The sequence below is a fragment of the Coenobita brevimanus genome, chromosome 57 (genome assembly GCF_032717465.1).
Source record: "Coenobita brevimanus isolate Jiangsu-jjx chromosome 57, ASM3271746v2, whole genome shotgun sequence".
Taxonomy (NCBI): Eukaryota; Metazoa; Arthropoda; class Malacostraca; order Decapoda; family Coenobitidae; genus Coenobita; species Coenobita brevimanus.
Window position 1 is genome coordinate 48,194,097 of NC_137010.1, and position 27,713 is coordinate 48,221,809.

The window sequence follows — 27,713 nt, forward strand, 5'->3', positions numbered from 1 at the left end:
GAAATTTACAAAGGAAATTTCTTATTACTCTAAAACAATCTGTATATGGCATTACAGAACATGCAAAAGCCTTTCCTAGTGTTACAAAACATGAGATCTCCCTAGCACGTTCAGTCATAGGTACTTGCCAGTATCCCTTTAACAAATCAAACTTACTTATGTACCTAGCCTTTCCGATCTTGTCTATGCAATCTTCCACACGAGGGAGAGGGTAAGTGTCTGTTTTGGTTATCTGATTAACACGTCTGTAGTCAATGCAAAGCCGCTGTGACCCACCTGGCTTAGGGACTAGAGTGACAGGAGAACTCCACTCGCACTGACAGGGCTCAATCATCTTGTGGTCCAACAGGTAGCCAAGCCCCTTCTGGATGAGAGGAACTTTCACCGGGTTCACACGGTAAGGAGGCAGTTTAATTGGCTTTGCGTCTCCAACATCGACATCATGCATCAACACAGTGGTTCTTCCTGGAGTGGCACGGAACACTTGCGGGTACTCCTGCAGTAATGCCGAAAACTCCTGCCTTTCCTTGGGAGGTAGATGAGAAAGCTTAGTCTGGAGATCATTCATGATATCAGGATTCTTCCCCAAACTATCACTCAGGCTCATACTGCATGGGAGAGCTTCACTTGCAGACTCGGGTGGAACAGCTACAGTGCAGACTGGATTATTTTCGTCCCGCCTGTGATATAACTTTAGCATGTTGATGTGACATAGTTGCTTGCTCTTTCTACGATCTGGTGTGGCGATGACATAGTTGACATCACTGAGTTTCTTCTCCACGAAATAAGGGCCACTAAACTTGGCTTGAAGAGGTTGCCCATGAACTGGTAGCAGAATCAGAACCTGATCTCCTGGCTGAAAGTGGCGTAACCTGGACTTCTTATCATACCAAGTCTTCATCTTCTCCTGAGCAGCTCCTAAATTCTCTCTCGCCAGCTGTAAAGCAGTGGACAGCCGTTCTTTGAACTTCATCACATACTCCAGCAGGTTGACGTCATCTTCCTCCGACAGCCAGCATTCCTTGAGTAACTTAAGGGGTCCTCTTACTTCATGGCCAAACAGTAGTTCAAAAGGTGAGAAGCCCAGTGATTCATTTGGAGATTCTCTTGCGGCAAATACAACGAATGGAGGACCTTTATCCCAGTCTTTCTGATGTTCCAAACAGTATTTCTTGAGCATCGATTTGAGTGTTTGATGATATCTCTCCAACGCTCCTTGGGTCTGGGGATGGTAAGCTGAAGACGTGATCTGGGAGATGCCCAACTCTTTCAGAGACTGCTTGAAAACATTCGACATGAAATTACTTCCCCGGTCTGACTGTACCTCCTTAGGCAGACCAAACTTTGTGAAGAACCCTAGCATTTCCTTAACCACGTTCTTTGCTGAGATATTTCTAAGTGGAATGGCTTCAGGATAACGAGTAGCCATATCAATCATGGTCAACACATAAGAAAATCCTGAAGAAGTCTTAGGAAGAGGGCCCACAATATCCACCAACACACGGGTGAAAGGCGCCTCAAAAGGAGGAATGGGAACTAGAGGTGCAACCTTTTCGGTCTGATTACACTTTCCCACAACTTGACAGGTGTGACAAGACTTACAATACCAGGAAACATCCCTGAAGATACCTGGCCAGTAGAAGTGTTTCAAAATGCGTGCCACAGTCTTCCTCACTCCAAGGTGTCCTGCCAAACTGGAATCATGAGCCACTCTAATGATATCCTGCCTACAAACACGAGGGATGACAACTTGATGTACAACCTCCCATTCACAGTCGGCTGATGCTGTTGGGGGTCTCCACTTCCTCATAAGTACTCCTGACTTTACATAATAACAAGTAGAAGCACCGGCTGACTCTTCTTCACTGTAAGCAGCGTTAGCTAGACCTTTCAACTCAGGGTCAGCAACCTGCAACTCAACCAACTCTTGACGAGACAAATTATCAACACTACGGGGTACTGCCTCATCTGGTGAGTGGTCCAAATTAGCAAGAAAAGTGTCAGCTAGGATAACATCATCATCATCATTATCCTCTAAATCACCAGTAACTTTAGACTTAGCCCTAGTGACAGCACATGCAGGGAACACATCAGGGACATCGCAATCCTGGGTCGCAGCCACTGGCTCACTAGACAAATGAGGAGCTGGACACACTTGACTTCCACCAATATCATTTCCAAGTAAGAAAGTTACACCTGACATTGGGAGTGTCTCAACCAACCCAACCATAACGGAACCATTAACAAAACCAGACTCTAAATTCACTCTGCACAGAGGGACAGAGAAGTAATTATTCCCTACACCTTGTAAGATTACAGTTTCATCAGAGGAATTAACATTAGAGCCTAGAACACTGGTCAGCATAAGGGATTGGCAAGCACCTGTATCACGATATATTTTAACTGATTTCCTGTCATTACTGTCCAGAGGACTGACAAAACCATCAGACAGGAAATTAGCACATGAACTCTTGAGAGTGTCACCCACGTTACTGCTCAAAAGAGGAGCTCCATCATGAGAATTTAAGTTACCCCTCAAAGCAGGTTCAGTTAACTCAGTTAAAGAATTCTGGGAACTCTCAAGAGTGGACACTAGACCAATTGACTGAATATTTAAAGACTCCTTTTTGTTCACATCACGCTGTCTCCTGAAACATCTCTCCGTAGTATGACCAAGCTTACTACAATAAGTACATTTACTTTTCTGAAATCTAGAGGTGAAGCTGGTATTTACTTCCTGAGAAACATCATCTTTATTTTCTTTCCTGTTACCTGTACTCTGAGTAGAGGCAACGTACTTACTCTCAGCTTTCCCTTTTTCTCTAGAATATCTCTTGTGAGTGAGAACATACTCATCAGCTAAAACTGCAGCATCAGACAAATTATCTATTCTTCTCTCATCAAGATATAGACTTACATCTTTACTAATACACCTTTTGAAGTCCTCCAGCAAAATCATCTGCTTAAATTTACCGAAATCAGAATCCACATTCTTAGAATTTAACCACTGCTCTAACAGATCTTCTTTGATTTTGCATACTCAACATGGGATTGCTTATCTTGCTTGTAAGTTGTCCTAAATTTTACTCTATAGGCTTCAGGAACAAGCTCATAGGCCTTAAGAATCAAGCTCTTAACTACATCATAATTATCAGATTGATCCTGAGGCAAAGATGCATAAGTTACTTGAGCTTTACCGGTGAGAACAGTTTGAAGGAGTACTGGCCAATACTCCTTAGGCCAATTAAAACCTGTAGCTACCCTCTCAAACAACTGAAAATACTTTGTTAAATCAGATTCATTAAAAGGAGGGACAAGTTTAACATTTTTAGCCACATCAAAATCATCAGAGCTAGATGATCCAGTTCCACCTTGTTTCATGCGATACTCATGGTCTGCCTGAATCCTAGCAAGTTCAATTTGTGCCTGAAACTCAGCCTCCTTAGCATTTGCCTGAAACTCAGCCTCTTGAATACGAGCTTTTGCCTGAAATTCAGCCTCCTTAGCACGGGCCTCCTGCAGGGCTAGCTGTAACTTAGCTAATTCAATCTGCGTTTGCTCATTTCGAGGAGTTACATTAAACAAGCTTTCATTAATCATGTCAACAATTTGATCTTTAGAATGATGAGAGCGAACAGCAATTCCCAATTGTTGAGCAACAAGCTTAAGTTCATTCTTTGTTCTGTTTTCTATATCACACACTGTTTGCACATTTGACAAAAAATCTTTGGCTTCATCAAGTGTAGTAATAGTAGACATAATTAATAAGTAACAGTCACAAAATATCAAGCAATATCCTTATGATAATATCCTGAATATCCTGATATGAGGTCGCCAAATTTATGTTACGGAACAGAGAAAGATAATGTACACTTTAAGTGAGAAAACTAAGAGTCACTACTGTCCCGTAAAGTTCCAGGTTAAAAACAAAAGAGTTAGGAAAAATTACAAGTTAAAGTTTAATGCCCAAACTAACAACAAAACATTCAGAACTCATAAGGATAATGTAATGGCAAATAAACAGGTTAAATATATGGTTAACTGCAATAGCCTCTATTAACACGAAATTAGCAAGAATAAATTTATCTAAGTCAGCCCTGATAAAATGAGATACCAGATAATACTCAGTGAATGCCAGATAAATTATTACAGATCCAAACTAGTATAAAAAATGACTGACATAAAACCCAACATTAATCAAAAAAAGACCTCACTAGGCCCAAGAATCAACCTTATGCTACACAGTACAAGAAAAAATACAACAACAGTTATACTCAAATTACACACAGCTGCTAGATGTTTGGAGATTTCTTGAGCACTCACAATAATAATATCTGTACAGGGGAGGACAGAGATGTGAACAAAATGAGGAGCAGATCTAAGTGGCAAAGATGCAGAGACTGAGCTCATTATATAGGGGCCGGCAGAGCTTGATACAACTTGTAAGAAGGACGCGCAAATGAAGCGATGGGGACAAACAGTTGACAATCCCGCACTGAATAACAGAAAGGACGACTTACTCTACTATAACGGTAGAAGGGGGGGACTGAGGCAGAACACGCTCGTGATCAAACATGCAGCATACTGTGCGTTAAAATTACACAAAGGATGATGAAATCATAGGCTATGTAACAATATATATATATATATATATATATATATATATATATATATATATATATATATATATATATATATATATATATATATGTATATATATATATATATATATAACTTTGGGTGTCTGCCCTTTCCTCTCATCCATCCTCCTCCTCTGTCGTTCTTTCCTTTGTTGTTTCCACTTCCTTCTGCCTACGGGTGACTTTACATTCCCATTACTGTCTTTCTTTCCTTTCTTCTTTCCTCCTCCTTCAGCCTAGGGGCGACTCTATAGTGAGTGACAAGCAAAATGGTTTCCTGTACACCAGGAAACCATTTAATACACTGGATGGTAACCATATAACCAAATTATGTCGCCTGGTGGTTTAGGTGGTAATTAAGTTGCACCAGTCGGATTGAGCCTGTATAGGTTTATATCCAAGGGGTGGTTGGGGTTTATTACTCACGTAATGCCACTCAGGGATGAGTGAGGCTGGTCACTCTCATCTTAAATGCCAAGACCAAATTGCCTAGCCCCAGGCTCCTCCGTTCCTCATGGGGCGATATAAGCTTGGATGATTATATATATATATATATATATATATATATATATATATATATATATATATATATATATATATATATATATATATATATATATATATATATATATATATATATATATATATATATATATATATATATATATATATATATATTGTATATATATACATATATATATATATATATATATATATATATATATATATATATATATATATATATATTGATAGATAGATAGATAGATATAGATAGATAGATAGATAGGTAGATAGATATTTAAATAGACAGATAGATATAGAGATAGATATATATAGATATAGATAGATAGATAGATAGATATAGATATAGATATATATAGCCTCAGTGGTACAGTGGTAAAGTGTGCATTTTCGTACACTGGAGAGGGAGGGTTTGCGCCCCACCAGGGTAATAAACTTTGGAAGCGTTCTCCCGGCCACGTACTGCATTGGCAGACACCAGAGGTGCTGTGGTTGAACCAGTGTCGCATACTGTAAAGTATGTTTGCACTCAGTCGGCTTGCGCGGGCCAATTACACTTGATTCACAAACTACATCCAAAGCCACTACAACACTACAATTACACTTACAAGCACTTCTCACCCTACATACAATCTCGACCAGACAGCCTAAGCCACTTGGTAGAGATAAATAGGCTGGATCGTCTCTACTTCGGTCGGGATAGGCCGGTCCTGCAGTGGATACTCAAACGGTTGATGATGGTGATGATATATATATATATATATATATATATATATATATATATATATATATATATATATATATATATATATATGTGTATATATAATATTAAGGTATACAATTATTCAGCCCAACACAATCAGTTTATTCGGACAAGAAAAATCCACGCAAGCTGTCCTGATGAATTCACTACCAAGGACGCATTCAATGTAGGTTTTTTTTCTTTTTTAATACGAGGAAGAAGGAACCAAAGGCTACGAGCCCCCAAAACAGTTCCTTCTAAGAAAAAAAAACAAAACAATATAAAACAGAGCCAAATTCAAGATTTGTTCATTTCGAGATGACTGGACACACTGCATTTGAAAGACTAAAGATCATAGGAAGTAGGAAAAACAGACAGAGAGAGACAGTTCCAGAGATGACCTGTTGCATAAATGAAGGCTTGGGAGTAATGGTTAACTCTTGTATTAGAGAGTTGGACAGAAAAGGGATGAGAGTTTATTGCTAGGCGGGTGCTACGCACCCGTTGTAGAGGTGGAGGGATGCAAGCAAACAGTTCAGAGGAGCAATGACCACGGAAGTAGCGATAGAAAAAAGATAAATGGGCAACAGTGCGGCGAAGAGACAGAGGTTGAAGGGAGCCAGTATGAGGAGCAGAGTTAATGAGATGAAATGCCTTTGACTCCATGAGAAGAGCTGTATGTGTGGAGCCTCCCCACACATGAGAGTTGTGCTCCATACTGGGGCGAATAAATCCCTTGAATAAAGTCAACAACTGTGCAGAGGTAAAGAAGGTACGGAGTCGGCTGAGCACACCTAATCTCTTGGAAGCAGATTTTACCAGGGATGTAATATGATCTTTCCAAGATAAATCCCAAGTAAATGAAACCCCAAGCACGTTCAAGGATGATGCTGGATTGAGCTGGATATTATTAAATTTTAATGGGTACTGCTGTGGAAGATTTTGTCGGGTTGATAGGTGTAGAAACTGAGTCTTAGATGCATTAAAACAACAAGCTTATTTTTACCCCAGTCAGGGATACGAGCCAGGTCAGACATTAGGAGTGCCATAGCCTCATCCCTTGTTTGTTGAACTGCTGGGATGGATGTTGCAGGAACCGAATGGAAAGGTGAAGGGTGGAGTCATCAGCATATAAGTGGATAGGGTTAGGTGTACAGCTTAGAAGTGTACAACTTAGAAGTGTACAGCTTAGAAGGTCGTTGATGAATAAAAGGAAGAGAGTTGGTGATAGGACAGAGCCCTGAGGAACAACATTGTTAATAGATCTAGGAGAAGAACGATGGCCGTCTACAACAGCTGCTATAGAACGACCAGAAAGGAAGCTGTAGATGAAGGCACAGATAGAAGGATAGAAACCGTAAGAGGGCAGTTTAGAAATTAAAGATTTATGCCAGACTCGATCGAAAGCCTTTCAGATGTCAAGTGCAATGGCAAAACTTTCGCCAAAGTCCCGAGAGGAGGATGACCAGGAGTCTGAAAGGTAGGTGAGAAGATCGCCAGTCGAGCGTCCCTGACGGAACCCATACTGACGATCGGAAAGAAGGTTGTGATAGGAAAGATACTTTAAACTTTTTCTGTTAAGAATAGACTCAAAAACTTTTGAGACACAGGATGTTAAAGCAATTGGACGATAGTTAGAGGTTGGGAATGGTCACCCTTCTTTGGGACTGGCTGAATGAGAGCAAACTTCCAGCAAGAAGGAAAGGTACAGTCATAAGAAAAAAGTATCGTTACCCCAAGGACTGCTCGATGCTAAACGAACGTTAGCTGGGCTATGTGGGCGGGTCCTTGCTGTTCGCCCCTCCCCTATCTAGTGTTGCCATATCACAATCCCATTACAAGAGTTGGAATAATGAGCAAGAATGAGCCACCTGGCGGGGAAATATATAGGACGTGTTTGCGTTACCCTGAGCGCCCAGCCGGAGATTACTAATGAAACCCGAAAGGTTTATTATTTTCCTACTATTCAACACTTATTATCTATAGAATACAACAGATAAATTATTTTGAATGGTATTAAATCTATAGGCATCGTGTGTGTGTGTGTGTGTGTGTGTGTGTGTGTGTGTGTGTATGTGTGTGTGTGTGTTTAATGATAGTCTAGCAAGGGTGCACGAGTTCATTTGATTGCTTTAGATGGGTGGTTAAATGTTTCAGATGGATGCTTCAGACGTCTAGAGGCTGTTTTCGAAGCAGGGGGTGGGTATACAAAATATTAAAGCAATGAGACTGAACATGTATTATTATTTTCCTTCTACTCAACATTTATTATATGTAGAAAGTAATGCATTTCATTATTATACTGAAATTCACTAAGTTGGCTTGTATCGGCTGAAGTACTATCATACGTCTGGCATGGGTGCACATACTCATTGCCCGTCTGCATATGTGTTGCCGACTTCAGACCATTCGGTTATATTTTTATTTAATGACTTCGGTGACGGATAATAAAACGTATTGTCTCTATGCACAGAGGCCAAACGATCTCATTAGCTTTTATTACCTCTAGCACAAATTCTAATATCTGTGTCTCACATATCCGACATTGACGGCTTTGAGGTACAAATTTTCCTGTCCCGTCATTCCACAACACTTCGTCGTTGTGTCATAGTGCACAAGGTAAAGAGAAGAGTATACTGAGAGGTAAGTACAGCACCCCCGAGCCGCGCAGATTCTGTGACGTCAAAGTTAATAAGAGAGAGAGAGAGAGAGAAACTGGATAAGCATGTCACAATTAATGATCAATTCAATATTTTACTTTTGGTTTATTTAAATATCGAAAGCGACTTCAGCAACACCTAACTACACAGATAATTTATATTTCAGTAGTTTTTATACTCTAGGGTCTCTTCATCCTAATTATTGATAAGAATGTTAATATTTTCCCTTGTTGCATTTATACAATATTGGTACACAAGACATCTTTATGCATAAAACCACAAAGAGGACTGGATACCTTTTGGTATATGTGTTGTAAGATATTGTAATAATAATAACATTTGTTATATGACAAGTGCGAGTGCTTGGTGCATAAAAGTATCATATACAAGTTGTAAGACAATATTAAAAAATTAAAAACAAATGAAAAAAAGTTGTGTTGATATTAAAAACTAATATCCTATAATAAAGCTCTTGCTATACAAAACACACGTGTTAAATGGCAACACTCGACCACCAAAGTTTACTTGTTACACAGTAAAGGAACTTACTTGTTAAACTCGGTAGTTCAAGAGTAGGCACTGCTCCTTTCTTGAATTTCCCTTGTCCTGGAGGCACTGGTAAACCAAGCAATTCATACTTAAGGTTGCGTTCAAAGGCAGTACTCTCAAAATGACGGCTGCATACAAAACCAGATGACCGATTTTTCTATGTGTCACATAATTCAATCCATTTTTTTCTAAGTTATTCATCTTTCAGCAGAGCATGAAAACGTATTCTCTTGTCACCTTTCACATGAATGGATTTGCATCCAGGAACTATACAAATTGTTGGCATGTTCACAAAATTATCTGTATTGCCATAGCCACCCCTAAAAAAAGAAAACGGAGTACCTATCCACAGGCAGGTGTGTGTGCGACTGGCGTGTGTTGAGCAGGATGAGCTACAGTCTGTATTAACTATGACGTCATGCGCAGACCGAGACGCATTTTAGCTCCCCCTCACCCCCCCCATGAAACTACCTTTCATTCTCTTTACCTTGATAGTGCATATCTCTGAAGAGTAACGATAGTTTTTATTATGACTGTACAAGCTGAAAGACAAAGGCGAAAGAGTTTACCTAGGCAGGGTGTAAGCACAGAAGCACAGTTCTTGAGAACAACAGGAGGGACTCCATCAGGCCCATATGCCTTGTTAGTACTGAGGCCAGTGATGGCAGAAAATACATCAGCTGAAGAAATTTTAATGTCAGCCATGAGGAAGTCAGAGGGGGGAAGTGATGGAGGAACAGCACTAGAATCATCTAAGGTGGAATTGGAGGAGGAAGTCTGAGTGAAAAGATCTGCTTTATCAGTAGAAGAAATAGCTACAGAGACATGAGGGTAAAAAAGAGGAGGGAAGGATGATGAGGTAAAGTCGTTAGAAAGTTTTTTTTTCAAGGTGCCAGAAGGAGCGGGAAGAATTCGAGTTGGAGAGTTGAGAGCATTTAGTGCGGATGAAATTATTTTTAGCAGAGCGAAGAACAGACTTAGCACGATTCCGGGCAGAAACATAAAAAGATGTGATACAGAGGTGGGCTGGCACTGGTACCTTTTATAGGCCCTCTCCTTGTTGCGGACAGCATTAGAACAAGCACGACTATAATAAGGCTTTCTTGCATTAGTCAAAGGATATGAGAAAGGAATGTATGCTTCCATGCCCGAGAGAATAACCTCCGTAATGTGCAAGGCACACTCAGATGGCTCTCGGCAATGGAAGCAATAATCATTCCAGGGAAAATCAAAGAAGTACTGCCTGAGGGCCTCCCAAACTGTAGCTCCAAAGTGCCACAGTCGCCGTTTCTTTGAAGGGTCCACAGGCCGTACCGGAGCAATAGGACAGGTTAAGGTAATAAGGTTGTGATCGGAGGAGCCCAATGCAGAGAAAAGATTAACAGTGTAAGCAGAAGGATTAGCTGTAAGGAAGGGATCAAGTATGTTGGAGCTCTCTCCAAGGTGGTCAGGGATACGGGTAGGGTGCTGTACAAGCCGCTCTAGGTCATTGAGGATAGAAAAGATGTAGGCTTGTTCACCAGGTGGATCAGTGAAAGGAGAGGAGAGCTAAAGGTGGTGGTGAACATTGAAGTCTCCTAGAATTGGAGGTTTCAGAGAAAGGAGAAATGGATAGAATGTGTTCCATCATAGAAGTAAGATAGTTGAAGAATGTTTTATAGTCAGTAGAATTAGGGGATAAGTAAACAGCGCAGATATATTTAGTCAGAGAATGACAGGAAAGCCGAAGCCAGAGAGTAGAGTATTCAGAAGAATCAAGTTCAGGAACACGAGAGCAAGATAAGTCGTTGCGTATATATACACAACAGGCACCTTTGGCATTGAAATGGGTATAGAGAAAGTATGTGGATACAGAAAAAGGTTTGCTGTCAGTTGCCTCAGACAGCTGAGTCTCGGTTAAAAAGAGAAGGTGAGGTTTAGAAGAGGGGAGGTGATGTTCAACAAAGAGAAAGTTAGAGGAAAGGCCGCAAATGTTGTGGAAATGAAGAAGAGGTGAGTCAGACAGTGGTTCCAGGCAACTCATTGAGTCGTCACCTGGAGAGGGGCGGATGTTGGGGGCATTTGTGGTCCCCCCCCTGGGGACTCCGAGGCAAGGTCTAAATGTGCCATTTTTCATTTAATTTAGAAAAGGAAATGTAGTGTGTACTGTGCATTTAGTTTGGTATAGACAGTTAGAGAAACTTGTAGTAGAGAGTATGCTGGCCTACTCCCTATGTTACTGAAACACTGAAAAAGTTCAGCAAAGGGGGATGGTTGGGAACTAGTCCCGAGGGCTGATGAAACGGGAGCTCCAGCTCTCCCTGTCATCAGCTTTCCACCCACCTTGGGAGTACTGCCCTGCTCGACTGGTGCTACAGTCTACTGTAGCAATGGGTTATTTTACATTCTTATTTATCTGAGAATAGGAACAAGGAGACCACAATATAAACATAGATCACTGATTTATTAAGTAACACTGATTTATTAAGCATCATTAAAAAAGTATTTCCGCTATGTACATAAAAATGTGATGACAGAATAAGTTCAACAATTAATTAAATCACAAGGCACTCAGTAAGAGTGAAAAATTTGTACAGGATATAAGCTGACAGACAGGAATATAAGCAATAATTCAATAATTCAATATCCACTCCACTATAATAGGGTTGTGAGTATACACTATCTAGGCTGTTGGTGTGTGTGATATTGCTGTCATTTTTCTGTAGGCATTCAGCTTGACGTATATTTTCTTTTACTTGTAAAGTTTGCTCTTATACTTCCCATTCATTCGTCACAATCCTCCTTTTAGCTATACAAGTTTACTCAGACTTTATTCATTCACGTCACCCAAACATAATTTCACTTTTTAGCCGCATGTCCAAACTTAGAGTGCAGCATTTCTCAATATCGTCACGTTTTGCTTTCATTTAAGTTTGATTACGTTCCCATTCCATCACCAGAATTTGCAACAGCTATCAACACTTTCATTTATTCATCCTTTATCCAGTTCACCTCTCTAACTCATCCTAATTCATCTACAACACCCATCTCGTTTTACTGCCAAGATCTACTCAAACTCATCTTCAAAACGTTAATTTTTTGCTCATGTCCAATTCAGATTCCTCCGTTAATTACATCAAGGACCACCCTATCACCACTCACCTCCATAACTCACCTGTCTGACTCATCCCGTGCTAATCTCAATCTAATATTACTCATTCTCTACTGATATCCTAGCCTACCCTTACTATCAAACGTTCATAACTCACCCTAACTTATCGTTCTGATATTATTCATCCCGTGCTAATCTCCACCTCATTCACTGTGATCACATCAACCTCACCTTAGCTCATATCAACCTCATACTGCCAGATGCCCTGTATCTCCATCCCTCTACATACCTAAAACCCTGTGTGGTCATCTGCCTTTATAGACCGTCGTGCAGTAGACAGGCATGTCTCTATTTCAGTTTACAAGATTTTACTCATAATTTTCAGAGATCCTGTAATTTGGATGTCCTCACGAGTTGCTCTTTGCTCTGTTAGTAATGTAACGAAAATATTTAAGGTCTGTGTTGATAAACTAAAATCGTTAGAATAAAAAATAAAATGACTACCTCTGCAGTAATGCAAATCAGCAGTTTTACTTAGTTCCCTTTTTCCGTCAGTATAGTAATGCTTGTGTAGTAAGCTACCCCCCCCTCAAAAAAAAAATGCTTAACCTGCCGTGTCCCGTTGACGTATATATACATCCACACATTTTGTCACTGTCAGTCCCGTTGACGTATATAAACGTGCATCAAATGCAAAGTCCCAAATTCACACAATTGTCAATTTTCGCGTGTGATTTTTCGTACGTATACATGGGACACCTTCCTCTATTCCTCTACAAGATGCCAAGCAGGGACAATGCCTTACACCGCATAACCTCCCCCCCACCCCCCGCATGCCATTGTCTCGGCAATTCACCTGTTACCATTGACCTGGCCAACAAAAACATTCAGGGCCAGAGTGATTCCCCAATCGATGACAATGTGGAGGACAAAGTTTACATAGCATTAGAGGAAGAAACAGTCAAAAATGATGATCAGGTAATGTGGCAAAAGAAGGTCAGGTATGGTGATGAGTTAGTGAGTGAAACAATGCTTATAATGCCTATATTACTGTTTGAAAACTAATATACTCTCGTACTACATATAAATTCGTACCAAGTAAATAAATAAATACGGTTGTGAGTGGTGTGAAATAGTTACCCTCCCATAGAACTCGTTTTCTTTGGTGCCAGCCTGTTAGAAAACCCAGTCAGGAAAGGAGGTACTGCTACCTGGATCGAGTATTTTAAACCTCAGGTGAGCTATTTCTCTATGAAACTTCGATGTTTCTCACCAAAAGCGGAGGTTTTAGCCAAAATAAAAAATTTTGAAAATACCTCAGGATTGGGGGGTGTCGGAGGTGTGAAATAGCTCGGGACGTGACGGGTTAATGATTTAGCCTGCTGATAATTTTAGTTTTAAAAAAGGATAACAGGTTGTAGCATTTACACAAAGTACCAGGACATAATATTTGGTCTGGACCAGTTGATAATCTAGATCGATTTTCTGAAGATAATTGGAACTACTGAGAGTGAAAGCGTGGGAGATGTCGCGACCCCCGTCAGAGTAGGAACAATTTGAAGAGGTGGGTTTCTCTGGCGACATCCGACAACTACGAATGGTTTAGATCCTGGTCATTTTAACGACAAGATAATTGTGCTTATTTTACTTACTAGTATATTTTCACTGCATTCAGAGATAGTAAACTTGGCCTGGGTAATTAAATATTATGCACAGTATCATCGTTAAGTCTATTAAATAATACCGTAAGTTTTCTCATAACGGAAATAAAGGTTACAGATTTAAAGTGTACGTATTGAGGATTTGTTTAGTCATTTTCCCACGAAGATCATTCTTCTGCGCCCCTTGCTTTAACTTTTAAGAACAACACTCCATCTCACCTCCGCGATGCCATACATAGTGATAGTCTATACTATCTCGCCTTCAGAAGAGAGGAATCAGGGGAATCTTGAGCGGGAAGGCACCCATATTGTTCCGCTTCTCTTTGAGAGGGAAAGCTTGCAGTTTGTGGTTCTTCAATACGGCTTACATATTGTTAACGTACTTTTCATAATTTTAAGGAAACATATTTTACAATTATCAGTTAATAATAATATTTCACGAAATTATGAATATTATTGTCAGTGATGCAAGGGAAAAAAAAAAAAAAAAACAGACGGTACTCTTTCCATTATTATATGTACAACTATGTTGCCTAAAAGGAAAAGCAAATTTGAGCCCAAGTTTTGTTGGTTGCACCACTACCTCCACTACCTGCACCACTACCTCCACTACGCCAGGACTGATCTATAGCGCTAAGGCCTGGTGCAACGCAACCCATGTCTTGTCACCTCAGTGATTGATCAGTTATCGTGTTCTGATCCTAAGACAACCAGCTGTGAAATGGTAATGTTTTAGTTATTTTCGTCCGTGAAAACATGGTGCATCCGATCTGAAATGCTGCTATTTTTAGATCATTAAGAAAGAGACTGCCTTCTGAGTCTAATAGAGGACCTGAGCTGTTTAAATTTCTCTCACTCCCTGTATAAAGAGATTAAAAGAAGAAGAAAGACATACAGCTTACCAAAGAGGAAATGGGTAGACTATGGTAAGCTATGGAATCAGGCTGGGAAATGGGTTAAGGTGTGACAGGTGGGAAAAAGAGTCATCTCCAGTATCATCACCACCACCACAACTACCACCACCATCATCATCTTCCCCATCATCATCATCATTATCATCATCATCGTCATCATCATTTCCATCCTAACCCTATTACCACATATAAATGGGGTGGGTAGGATCATGAAATACGGAAATGGAACACGGAAAGGAAGGGAAATTACCACCAGAGCTCCCGGCGAAAACTGTCAACACCTTCATTCACTCTTCGTTGAAACCTTCTAATTTCATGGAAGGAGAGGAGAGAGAAAATTGAAAAGGGGAAGAGAGAGTAAAAGTGTGGCTGAGAGAGAGAGAGAGAGAGAGAGAGAGAGAGAGAGAGAGAGACGTGAGTGAAAGGAAAGGCGGAAGAACTGCATAGAGTTATAACGTTACAAAAACTATCGGCCTGTCGCACAGACGAAAATTGCTTTACCGTCTTTTCTAGGTGAGAGAGAGAGAGAGAGAGAGAGAGAGAGAGAGAGAGAGAGAGAGAGAGAGAGAGAGAGAGAGAGAATTTTAATAAAACTGAAATGAAGCCTGATATGAATATAAGATTTCCCATACACCGAAATGTAATCCGGCCTTCCATTTGCCCATGGTAATTCATCATTTGACTGTGTCTCCTACGTGAATAAAAGAGAGAGAGAGAGAGAGAGAGAGAAAGTTATGACAAAATAAGGTAGCAGTTGGTTGTATTCTCTCTCTCTCTCTCTCTCTCTCTCTCTGTGGGTGGGTGGGTGGGTGGGCTTGGGTTTGAGTGTGTCCGCCAAAGCCATTAGCACAGTTCCATGTTTTTTCTTTATTCTTGTTAACAGCAGGGTGTTTTGTTCATATTAGGAAGAGCATTTATAGTGAAGGGATTACACCTTTCCATTCATCACTTCAGTAATATGGGGTCTTCTTTTCCTATGTGGTCACCAAACTTTTAATTAATTTTTCCCATTACTCCTGAATGCTTTCTTCTACGTAATGTATATATTTTTCTACGTCATCTATATTTCCAGCAATAATATGCAAGGGAAAATTAAGCTGTCGTATGCAAAATAAATAGCTGAGGAAAGGTGTTATGAAATTCCTAATATACAGAGAACACGGGCCCAACTCTCACATATACCGCCATTGGTTGATGGATATTTCGGAAACATATTCAATTTAGGCCTGTTACATTCTCGATCCGGAGCGTGTGAGGCTCGAAGGCAGCTCAGGCGGAATAATTCTCTCTCTCTCTCTCTCTCTCTCTCTCTCTCTCTCTCTCTCTCTCTCTCCACTGTTTACACCACTTTCGTTCACCTACAACCACTTATTCACACCACACATCCACCTACATTCAGTTTACAATGCACCACTTTCTGTACACCCGCCTACACACCGTTATTAACACCAGCTACACTCACACCACCTACCCTCACTTACACCACCGACATCCACCCGTTCAAAGTCTTTATCCCCTTTAATACAAGATGGAAAATAAAGAAAGGATGATAATAAGGAAGGAAATAAAGATTGAGGGAGAGAAATTGGAAGGAATGACAAGAAGCAAGGAAGGCAAACGGGAAGGATGGAAAACAGGAAGGAAGGAAGGAAAAAAGATACGAACGAAATAAGGAACGAACGAACGAAAAGAAAGAAGGAAGAAGGGAATAGAAGGAAGGAAGAGAGAAGAAGAAAGGAGGGGAAAGGGAAAGAAGGGAGGAAAGAGGGGGAAGGAAGGAAGATGAAAAATGAATGGAGAGAAAGCGACAGGTAGGGAGGGAAAGAGAGAGGAGATGAATGACAGAAGGAAAAATGGAGAAAAAGGAGAGAGGGAGAGAGAGAGAAATACTGAAGGTGTGAGGGAAGGAGGGAAAAATAGAATTAAGGAAAATGGGAGGGTGCATTAAAATATGGAGGTAGCAGGAGTGGAGGAAGGGAATTGTGCAAGGAGGAAATAATTATAAAAGAAGTGGAGGAAGGAAAAAAGGGAGGATGACAGGAAGGAAGAAATGATGAGGAAGTGAGACAGAGGGATAGAGGGAGATGGACGGCGGGAGAAAGGAAGGAGGGAAGAAAGGAGAGAAGGAAAAAATAATGCCATCGACAGAAACCTAGTGGTTAACCCTTATCCCAATCATGAGTAGTATCACACTTTATTTATTTATTTATTTTTTTTTTTCGTCTTCTGGTTAGCTGCTGGTGATTTCATTTATCCTAAGGACAGGGAAAACGTTACGAACCGTAGAGTTTGATGTATCCTTCACTGACCCAATCACTTAAGCTAAATATTTTCATTTGGTAGCAGCAGAATAATATAAAACTGGCGTCCATTACCTGAGAGAGTTAAATTCAATTCATGCAATATCCGACTCGCCATATTTTCTTGTTTTACTTATCCAACCTAACTCACTCAGTCTCAGTCATCCAGTCATCAACCCCACACATCCAGGCATCAACTCCAGATCCTCAGTTATCAGTCCCACTTACCCAGTCATCAATCCCACTCAGTCATCAGTTCCACTCATCTAATTAGCAATTTCACTCACCATGTCTTCAATCGCACACACTCAGTCATCAATTCCACTCACTCATCAGTCCCAGTTGGCTAATCTTCAACCTCCCATACCCAGTCATCAATTCACCTCGCCCAGCCATCAGCCCCACTCACTCAGTCTCACTCACTCATCCATTCACCCAATCCCATTCACCCATTCAAATCCCATTCACCCATTCATCAGCCCCACTCACCCATTCATCTCTCCCATTTTATATTCATTCAATTAGAAATCCCCACTGACCTAAAATCCCACTCCTCTGACCATCAATCTCACCCATTGATTCACTACTCCCATTCCCTTTGCCCCAATCACCATTCCCACTTCAACCACTCCTAAGTCCACTCCAGTCAGTCCTGACCCCCCGCACCACAAACTAATCTTGATACCAGTCACCAGTCACACTTAATTCCAGCCTCCCAATCCCACTCACTGACTTTCATAAACCCACCACTCACTCCCACTCGTCCACTTCCAAAATCCTACCATACACTCCCCAGTCCCACTCATCCACTTCCATAATCCCACCCCATACTCACACTCCCACTCATCCACTTCCATAATCCCAACCCATACCCAGTCCCACTCATCCACTTCCATAATCCCACCCCATACGCACTGTCCCACTCATCCACTTCCATAATCCAACCCCATACCCACACTCCCACTCATCCACTTCCATAATTCCACCATACACTCTCCAGTCCCACTCATCCACTTCCATAATCCCACCACACACACCCAGTCCCACTCATCCACTTCCATAATCCTACCCTATACCCACAGTCCATTCATTCACTTCCATAATCCCACCACACACACACACAATACCATTCATTCACTTCCATTATCCCACTCACCTAATCCCACTCGTCCGTACAATCGCAAAGGCAAACCAACACGTAGTTTACATTCTCCACGATGTCAGTGCCTTCCCTCTCATCCCAGACCAGCATCCCACTCACCCAATCCCATAATCCCACTCATCCATCCCATACGTCCATCCCAATCCCACAAACTCTCAAAATCCCACTCACCTGTACAAACTCGAAGCCAACCAGCCCGTACTCGCCAGCCTCCATAGTGTCAATGCTTTCCCCATCATCCCAGAACAGCATCCCACTCGCCCTCCGGTCCCTGCCAATGCCCACAATCACTCTCATGGGCTCCCGTCGCGAGAACTTGGTGTTATTTGCTGGTTGTTGCGTGGGGATGATGGTGGAGCCGCGTACATGGAGTGGGATGGTGTGGAGTGGCGCTGGGATGGTGGAATAAGGCCCCCCGCACAAGGGCCACTTTTCAGTGGGCGGTGGCTGCCACTTTTTCGTGGCGCCACTAAAAAGTGGAGAGGGATGCTATGATATCCCGCACACGGGCCACTTTTTCATGGCAGCCACAGGCAGTTCCATCATGGATGTCGAGGAGGTGGCATGTGTCATCGCTGTCCTCCACAAAATAAGAAAAGAAAGACATACAAGAAACTACTGGGTGCATCCAATAATCAGCCATAGGCTTATCAGGGGTCAATTTTATACCCTATTTGAAGACTTAAAAGCGTACCCAGAGAAATTACAAACTATTTTAGAATGACCTATGCTTCTTTTGATGACCTGCTGACTGCAACTGAGCTTTCAGTTTCCCGTCTGAACACAAACATGAGGAAGTGTGTACCACCAGAAGAAAGACTTGCAGCTATCTTAAGGTAAACATAGAAAAGCACATACACGTCAGAATCAAGGTCCAAGTAAAATGGAGAAATAGTAGAAGGGAAGGACGGGAGGAAGGAGTAGATGAAAGGAGAATGGAAAGGTTACAAGGGGATGAGAAAAAGGCAAATATAAGAGAGAAGTGGAAGAGCGATTGGGTAAATATGAACTGGAGCAGATGGGTGACATGGAAGGTGTGTGCAAGATAGTCACAGAAGTAATATGTGCAGCCTGTGAGGTGGTGTGTAGGGTTATGAGAAGACGAAAGGGGGTGCAAGGAATAGCATGGTGGAATGAAGAGGTGAGACAGGTTGTGGCACAAAGAAAAAAGCATATAATGAATGGATGAGAAATAGGGGCGTGGAAGAAGTTGAGACGGAAAAGAGTTATATGTAGAAAGGAAGAGAGGTGAAAAGATTAGTAAGAGAGAATAAGAAGAGAGTGGATGAGGAAATTGGAAGGAATTTGAGTGTCAAGTGGAGCGAATGTAAGAAAATGGTCTGGAAAGAGGTAAAGAGAGTCAGACAGGGTGGCAATGAAGTTAGTAGGGGAGTGAAAGATAAAAATGGTAGATTACTGGTTGAGAAGAGAGAAGAAGTGAGCAGATGGAGAGAACACTTTAATGAATTGTTGAACATAGAGAATGAAAGTAATGCGAGTATAAGTGGCAGGGGAATGGCTGGGAGAAAGGGGGAGGTAAGAAGGCAGGAAGAAATCAGTAGGATGGAAGTTGTGGAAGCAATGAAGAAAGTCAAAATGGGGAATGCCCCAGGAACTGATGGAGTGTGAGGTGAAATGCTAAAGCATGGGGGGGGAGATAGTAGTAGAATGGATGTGAAAGATGTGCAGATTGGACTGGGAGGAAGGTAGAGTCACGGAGGATTGGAAGTCAGGTATAATTATTTCCTTGTAGAAGGAAAAGGTGAAAAAGAAGTGTGTGGTAATCATAGGGGCATTTGTCTTCTTTGTGTAATAAGAAAAGTATACGGTAGGATACTTATTGACAAAGTTAGGGCAATAACAAAGGAATTAGTTGGTGAAGAACAGGGAGGCTTCAGGAAGGGAAGAGGTTGTGTAGATCAGATATTCATTCTTAGGTCTTTAGTGGAAAGGTTTCTAGAGAAGGGAAAGAAGTTGTATGCGGCCTTCATGGATATCAAGGAAACATATGACAGGGTCGATAGACAAGGATTGTGGAAAGTATTAAGAATATATGGAGTAGATGAGAAGTTGTTGAATGCTGTGAAGAGTATGTATGAGGATGCTAAGGCTGCAGTGCGTGTGGATAGTGAACTGAGTGAGTTATTCTATTTGAAGGTTGAGTTGAAACAGGGATGTGTCATGTCTCCATGGTTGTTCAATCTGCATATGGATGGGGTTATGAAACAGATACAAGGAAGGGCAGTGGATGCTGGTGTGGCCCTAATGAGAGAGGGCAGTGTTTGGAAACTCCCTGTACTGCTGTTTGCAGATGATACTGTGTTGTTAAGTGAAGACGAAGGGAAGCTGCAAGGTTTGGTGGATGAGGTTGGTAGAGTGTGTAAGAAACGGAATCTAAAGGTGAATGTAGGGAAGATTAAAGTTATGGTCTTCGACAGAAGTGAAGTTAGTGAATGTACAGTGAGGTTGGATGATGAGGAAATGGAAAATGTGAGTACATTTAAGTACTTGGGTAGTATGATGAGTAAGGATAGAAGTTTGGAGGGAAAAGTGCTTGAAAGGCTACAACAAGGAAGAAAGGTTGCCGATTCCTTGAAGGCGGTGATAAGAAACGGAAGTGAGCATGGAAGTGAAAAAGTTATTACATGACAGTATTGTGATACCAACTCTAACGTATGGAAGTAAAGCTTGGACGTTGTTGGAGGGATATAAGTCAAGAGTGAGAGCAGTGAAAATGAGTTATGTGAGAGGAGCCTGTGGAGTCACATGGAGACGGACTAACAAATGAGGAAGTGAAGGAGCGTTGTTGTGTGGATGTGGATGTGATAGGAAGTGTTAGGAGAAACATACTGAGGTGGATTGGCCATGTGGAGAAGATGGAGAGTGAGAGACTGACGAAGAGAGTGTATATGAGTGAGGTGGAAGGGGAGAGAGGGAGGGGAAAGCCAAAGATGAGACGGAGGGATGGAGTGGAGAGGTATATGGGAGAGGGGTGTGTGAATTGGGTGCAGGGCAGTGAAATGGCGGGGGATAGGGTGACGTGGAGGCGATTTGTTTGTGGCCACCCCGTATAGGATTAAGGTGTCTGGCAATAGATAGATAGATAGACATACGCGTTGCGCAAGAATTTTATTGAGAATAATTGTGAGTATATTAACCACATTTCATAAAATAAATGAGACATTGTATTTTTGCAAGTGTAAAGATGTTACACTGAAATAAACTGTAAAATACAGAAATACGTTCCACAGATGTTTTAGAGAATGGCATAATGTTTTGCTTTTCTGAGTATGATGAAATCTAGTGGCAAACCTATTGATATTAACAAAACATGCAACACCGATTTATCAAAGAACTGTGTCACTGCTAGGAAAAATCCACCAACATGCTTCCAATAAACAAAATGTATAAATGAATCAGACTGTTCAGCTACGCTTGGAATACATGACATCGTGTCTGGCACTGGGAAGGACACATAGATAACGTTACCTGGTACAAACTGTAGACTTTCGCGAACTTCAAGCTCTGAACGACTTTGTAGTGTGGTACAACTTTTATTTTGGGAATGGTCTTGTGTACGCATGTAACCCTGGGAAGGAAGATGACCTTGGTTAGGGAGAGCACCCGAGGTAGACACATGATCTCGGGTAGGGAATGGACCGTCAACAACGTCAGTCCATCCGCCAGTGCCACCGCAAAGTGGCCCGCGTGCGGGCTGCCATTTAAATTAACGGCATCCATCATCGGTCACCAGTGGCGAGCCACCGCGGCGTGGTGGGTAAAATGTTTCCGGTTAGCATTTTTTTGCGGCTGCCACTAAAAATTGGCTCATGTGCGGTCTTCCATAGAAACACGTGCGTTTTATTTCTCGCCACAAAAAAGTGGCAGCCACCGTCCACTGAAATGTGGCCCGTGTGCTGGTTGTTGCGTGGGGATGATGGTGGAGCCGCGTACATGGAGTGGGATGGTGTGGAGTGGCGCTGGGATGGTGGAGTAATCCCCTGGGGTCTCCACTGGCTCACCCCGGCGGTACGGAGGGAAGGGCTTCTGATTTAACGCAACACTTAATAATCATCATCATCATCATCATCATCATCATCATCATCATCATCATCATCAGGAAGAGAAAGACAGGGAAGTAGGAGAAATATCAATAGAGCACCCAGAAAAGTGGACCACGCTCCATCCACTCATTAATAATAATAATAATAATACAGATACTGCTGTTATGGCCTGGACTCATCTGCATATGAACTCGGTGGAATGCAGTTGAAGTTAACCCTTTTCCTGCAGTCCAGCATCCTCCTATCGAGAGATGGGAAAAGAGCTGAGTGATGACTGTACAAGTAGGCAGCGGATTTGCACAGTTATATCGTTGCCACTACGTGAAGGTGTCCTTTTCCAACAAGTGTATCAGTGGTAACAAGAAGGAAAACTCTGAAATTACAGCATCTGCCGCCTACAATAGGTTCATGGGTTGAAAATTTTACCTTACCCTATGACTCTGACATTTGACCATTTATTCCGAAAATCAGATTACCTCACTTGACCCTAAACCCTTCTACCAAGTTTGATCCAAACTGGCTCAAAACTTTTTCTGTACATCATGCCCGGTGGCCAACACCTTTGAGCTATTATTCATAAAATCGAATGCCTTCATCCTCGCCTCACCGTCAGCCCTTCCACTACGTTTGGTCCAAATCAGATCAAAACTGTTTAAGCTACAGTGGCGAACACGTGACTTAGCCCTGTAACCTTGACCTGTGATTTATGATTATCAAAACCGAATCACTCCATCCTCCCCTTTCCCTCAACCCTCCCATCAACTTGGTCTGACTCGGATAAAAAGAAAAAATTGTTACCTTGCCATGTGACCTTGACAGTTGACCTACTGTTCTCAAAAACATTAGATCACCCCCTGGAAAGACATTAAATTTTTGTACACCAAATATATTCTGAATCGGATCAAGGCCGGTTTATTTTCACACACACACACACACACACACACAGCAAGGAATACCCCGTTAATGCTAAATGGTACGTAAGTAATGTAAGTAATAATCATAAGGATAATATGGAGGTGGTGAAAGAAGTGATGGTGGTGGTGGTGGTGGTGGTGGTGGTGGTGGTAGTAGCCGTAGTAGTAGTAGTAGTATTGTTGTGGTTGTTGTTTTTACTACAACTACTAGTTCTACAGCAACAACAACAACAACAACTACTACTACTACTACTACTACTACTACTACTACTACTGCTGCTGCTGCTGCTACTACTACTACTACTACTACTACTACTACTGCTGCTGCTACTACTACTACTACTACTACTACTACTACTGCTGCTGCTACTACTACTACTACTACTGCTACTACTACTACTGCTGCTGCTGCTACTACTACTACTACTACTACTACTGCTGCTACTACTACTACTACTACTACTTTAGTAGTAGTAGTAGTAGTAGTAGTAGTTGTAGTAGTTGTTGTTGTTGTCGTTGAACTAGTAGTTGTAGTAAAAACAACAACAACAACAAAGTAGTAGTAGTAGTAGTAGTAGCAGTAGTAGTAGTAGTAGTAGTAGCAGTAGTAATAGTAGTAACAACAACAATAATAATAATAATAACGTTAATCCATCCATCCATCCATCATCCAATCCTACATTGCCCCACGATGAAAGTAGGAGCCCAGGGCTAGGCAGTTGGTCCTGACATTTAAGATAAGAGTGACCAGCTTCACTCATCCCTGAGTGGCATTACATGAGCAATCAACCCCAACCACCCCTTGGATATATTCACCGGCTCAATCCGATTGGAGCGCAATAATTACCCACTAAACCACCAGGCGCCAAAATTTGGTTATATGGTTACCACTCAGCGTAGTAAATGGTTTCTTGGTGTACAGGAATCCATTTGGCTTGTCACTTAGTGTAGAGTCACCCACGAGCAGAAAGAAGAGGAAAGAATGAAGGAAAGAGAGACAGAGGAGGGACTGTAAAGTCACCCGTAGGCAGAAGGACAAGGAAAGAATGAAGGAAAGAAAGAAAGAAAGAAGATGATGGAAGGAAAGAAGGATGGAGGAGAGGAAAGGGCAGACACCCGACAGCAGCACTACATCAAGTGGATGGTGAGCGCCCCCACCTACCACAAATTAATAATAATAATAATAATAATAATAATAATAATAATAATAATAGGAAATTATTCATGATCTGACACAGGTTGAAATATTCAATGAAAATTTTTATTTCACTCATTCCACAAATTAATATTAATAACAATTATAATAACAATAATAATATGAAATTATTCATGATCTGACATAGGTTGAAATATTCAATGAAAATTTTAATATTTCACTCACTCAGTTATCTACTTACTTGCTTACTTACATATTTATTTTTTCATACATGTTCATGAATACCCTATCTAGTGGTGTGGTGTCCAAAAATAAAACAGCCTTATTCTTCACACTGCCTCCTCCATCTGGGCAATATAACGGTCTACACAAAGAAAACATTTAAGTCTGCACAGCTAGACCCTGCTGACTCACGGTTTACCCGAGTCACTTTACTTCTTGACTATTGTAGATCATATCAGTTCAGTCTATTGACTCTGTTCCATTCACGCATTTCATCCTCCTAAAGTCAATTCTTAGGCATGAGCTATTTAAAATCTTTCACAACATGCTTCCACCTCCTTCATGATTTCACCCTTCCTCGTACTTACTCAGCTAACTGTTTTTATCCTCCTTGTCACCTCTGCTTCCGATGAATATATATCCTCCTTCAACCTTTACTTCTAGTGTGTATATCCTCTTCATTACTGTTACTGTTAATGTGCAAATCCCTTTCATCGCTTTTACTTCTAATGTTTATATCCATCACCTTTACTTCTAATGTGTATATCACCTTCATCACCTTTACTTCTACAGTAATGTGCATATCACCATCACCCTTACTTCCACTGTGTACATTACCTTCCATTCCTCCTCATCTTTTCCATTCCTACGACCATACCACTTTCACACATGCTGGTCATCCCTTGCCAACACGCTGCATTTACTCGTACATTCATTGGTTTCATGTCGAGCCATTTTTCACTGTTCACATGGAGTCTTGGGACACTTCGTTTCTGACACTTATATTTCTCCGACCCCCAGTAGTAGCCTTTCATCCCTACGACACAGTCCGTACAACCGTGCCATCATACATGCCTATCTGCACACGATCTGTCATTGATCTCTGCCTCTGGTGTTGATTTAAACCAGAGATAATATTTTCAAACAGATACCTATTGTAGTTTGGTTACCAGAGATATTATTTTTTTGTTATTCAAACAGACACCTGTTGTAGTATTTGTAGTATGGTTACCAGAGATAATATTTTTTTGTTATTCAAACAGATACCTGTAGTAGTTTGGTTACCAGAGATAATATTTTTTTGTTATTCAAACAGATACCTGTTGTAGTTTGGTTACCAGAGATAATATTTTTTTGTTATTCAAACAGATACCTGTTGTAGTTTGGTTACCAGAGATAATATTTTTCATTTGTTTTCCAGACAGTTCCCTGATCCGATGTGGTAACCTAAGATAATATTTTCCCACTTGTTATCCAAACAGACCCGTGATCCTGCGTGGTTATTTTGCAATACTTTACTCTCCTCAGAGCCGGTCTTTCCTATAAGCTCACTACGCTCAGTGTGTAGGGCCTCCGATCACTGTTGGGGCCTCCCGTCCTCAGGATGTGTATTATAAAAATAAATAATTATAAAAAAAAAATAAAAGTACGTCGAGAATGGTGCTTATATTAATTGGTTCCACGTGCATGAACGTTGCATAAACAATAACTGAATAATTGCAGGCAAAAATTACATTAGTCTTTTAGAGTAACAAAAAATAGTGGTAATTAGAAATTTGTTTAGTGGGATTTAACATTAAATTCTGGTGACAATACTGAGTGCTGCACTGCAGATCAGCAAAGCGCCTGTCACGCTGACTGTTGCTGTCAGTCAGGAAACTGAAATCGAAGCGTAAACATCTCTCAGGTTTGATAAACGAACAAAGAAAAGGCTACATAAGGAAGCTCATGCTAACCGTAAAGGTTAGTATTATATTATTTAATATTGCCACTCATCATGCGATTGTAGGCTACTATTTTTCTAATATCGAAAGTGGCTAAACTGACCAAACTTTACTGTTAACGTTCCTGACCGATGTTTTATGGCCGTACTATAAAAACTAAGAGCCAGTATTGACGAAAGTATCTGACGTTCCCTTTTTTCGTACCATAAATAAATTTGCTGTTCACGCTAGGCGTTCGTCACCTGGTTATGGCGAAAAATAGTACTGGAATGTGATAAAAGGATAAACGCCGCAAGAAACCTCCCCCCCTCCTTTAGTATAACAAATTTAAATATTCACAAATAGGGTAAAGGTTTCTCCATTTATAAACACTGAATAATTCAGGAAGAAAATTTTCCTTAGCAGGCTAAAATATATTAGAAATACAAGGCTGTTCATAGAATTTTACAAGACTAAACGTTTCCATAATGAATACGAAATGGGAGAAATGGAGTTCCCCCGAGCTAAGCCCTGTATTGGACTATATAGCCCCGCTAGGGTTACAGGAGGGAGCTACCCCTCCCGGCACGGCAGCCCGGGCGAGGCTCGAACTTGCAATCCCCCGGTCACAAGTCCAGCGCGCTACCACTGTGCTACCGCACCCCACTTGGGGACGCCACCATGGAAGTTTTTGTTTACTCGTATTCGTTATAGGGGGGCCCCCTATAACGAATACGAGTAAACAAAAACTTCCATGGTGGCGTCGTGGCGCGTAATATTGGAGTTAGGACATTAAATTATGCATATAAAATTGTAATTATAATTTCACACAAAGTATCACTATTTTTTTTTTATTCAGAGAATACAAGATTATGCAGTGCTAGTTTTTTACTTTACATTGCTCAGGATAGGGGTATAACTTTGGTGAATATAAGGGTAGAGGGAGAAATGTAAATAAGAGTTGGGGGGGGGCCTCCAAAGGGGATCCAGCGTAGGGCCTCGGAAAAGCTAGGACCGGCACTGAGTCTCTCCTGAATAGTGTTGTAATGTGCAATAGCTCTTTATTTGCTCCCCATTTGCTTTGACAATTAGTTTTCACAGGTAAAGAAAAGGCAGAGGCTTGTTTGAAGATATAAAGAGGTGTGGAAAGCATAGGATATGGTTAATATGGGAATGAGTGTGTGACCAAATAAAGTATGAAGGATAGGGAACCATAAAACCTTATACAGTGAGTCGATCGATTATTTCTTTTTTTTCCTTTATGTGCTCGACTCTGGACATAGGCTTCTCAGCCTGCTCCCAAGGCCCAGTAGTCCTCCTACATATCGTACACCTCTACATGTCACCACTTCTGAGCTAACACCCACCGTCCATATTGAATACATGCTAGGGCTGTCTCATACAGGACTGGTG

At 41.2% G+C, this 27,713-nt stretch overlaps 1 pseudogene; it reads right to left on the reverse strand.

The window, feature by feature from the left end:
- LOC145401986 (maltase-glucoamylase-like) overlaps nt 1-27,713 on the reverse strand; it is a 426,725-nt pseudogene that overhangs the window by 42,739 nt on the left and 356,273 nt on the right.